Source organism: Macaca nemestrina, chromosome 5 (genome assembly GCF_043159975.1).
Source record: "Macaca nemestrina isolate mMacNem1 chromosome 5, mMacNem.hap1, whole genome shotgun sequence".
NCBI classification, from domain to species: Eukaryota; Metazoa; Chordata; class Mammalia; order Primates; family Cercopithecidae; genus Macaca; species Macaca nemestrina.
This window is the reverse complement of record NC_092129.1, coordinates 155,472,444-155,473,885: the sequence shown is the minus strand read 5'-3', so window position 1 is coordinate 155,473,885 and position 1,442 is coordinate 155,472,444. Positions and strand designations below refer to the sequence as shown.

General features: G+C 40.1%; 1 non-coding gene across 1 annotated transcript; it reads right to left on the bottom strand.

The window, feature by feature from the left end:
• Nucleotides 1-973: 973 nt before the first annotated feature.
• On the bottom strand, nt 974-1,045 carry TRNAA-AGC (transfer RNA alanine (anticodon AGC)). The gene has a single exon. It is a non-coding gene; the product is annotated as a tRNA-Ala (tRNA).
• Nucleotides 1,046-1,442: the final 397 nt, after the last annotated feature.

Here is a 1,442-nt window from a genome sequence, read left to right as displayed (position 1 = left end):
AGTGATTCAAAAAATATTAATAAATACAATATTACCAGAGAGAGAGGGAACAGAGTCAATGATAAGAACACAAAAATGATGCAGCAATAGAAACAGATTATTTTGCAATTATGTTTTCTATGTTAAAGTAGAAAATTGGGGAAAAAAATACAGCCGTGTATTTATACCATACACCCTTACTCCACGTCAAAGCACGTCATAATGCTTCTTAAATATGCAAAAGAATCTCTTGTGAATCCTGTTAAACTGCTGCTTCTGGTTCAATACGTCTGAGGTGAAGCTGAGATTTCGCTCTTCCAACAAGCTCTTGTGTGGACCAAGAGTCTGAAAAATATCTTTACGATAGAGGGCGCCCCTGTCTTAGGTAAAATTACTTCTGTAACGTCATCTAAGGGAAGTCAAATTATCCGGCAAGAGTAAAGACAGAATAAAACTGGAAATCAATGCGTAAACTTTGAGATCTTCAACAGAGCATGCTTCCCAATGGAGCTATTTCGGCAGAAGTGTGACGCCTCTACATTCCCTGATGAAAATAACTTTCTCAATTTCCCAGTTTGGAAGGCTCTGCGTTTCTCAGTGCTCAGCCTGCAATGGATCATGGCTATTTAAGGACCAGAAAAGAAAGGAAATTGTCTGAGAGCTTACGTTTTACTTTTATTAAATATTTCTACATTTATCTTTTATTTCCTGCTTTTTAAATAATAATACTGCAAAGTAATAATACCCCAAAGGTTAATGAGCTCGTCAATTTGGCGACGCCATTGAAGTTTTGGAATCGGGAGCCGTCTTTGTCTTCCAGCTCCATCTTTTCCACCTTTTGCTTGGGCAGCCCCCGTGAGTCGTGTCAAGGCTGACGAGTAGAAATGGAACAGCACTAATATTAATGGCGAAACCTTTGTAAAATACGTTTGGTTTCTGTTTAACAAGGAAAAGAAAGTAAAGCAATGGAAAAGAATTTAAACACAAAAACAACTGGAGGTGCCGGGGATTGAACCCGGGGCCTCGTGCATGCTAAGCACGCGCTCTACCACTGAGCTACACCCCCTTATCGAAACTACTCTCTCGAGAATATATTCAAGACAGAATCTGACCATTTTGCTACGTTTCAGAACAATTAGTTGTAACAAGCCAAAGTCTACTTTATTTAGCTATTTCTTATATCTTAAATTTAGGTTTTGTGTCCCTGTTTGCTGATAGCTGAGCAAACCGCATTCTACACCGAAGGCCTCTATTGATGGTCCTGGGATTTTTCTGCTCGTCAGTCCGGAGTCACTTCCCGGCCACCACTAGAAGAACCAGGGATGAAATTTTCTCCTGAGTTTTGACTGTCTCCTTTCTTTCTCCGCTGCTTTAAAGGGCTGCGAGAAAGTAATAAAGTACAAAGCGAAGCATTTAGAGACCATATTAGATGCAGATGGCGAGGGAAGACAGGTGGACAAAAG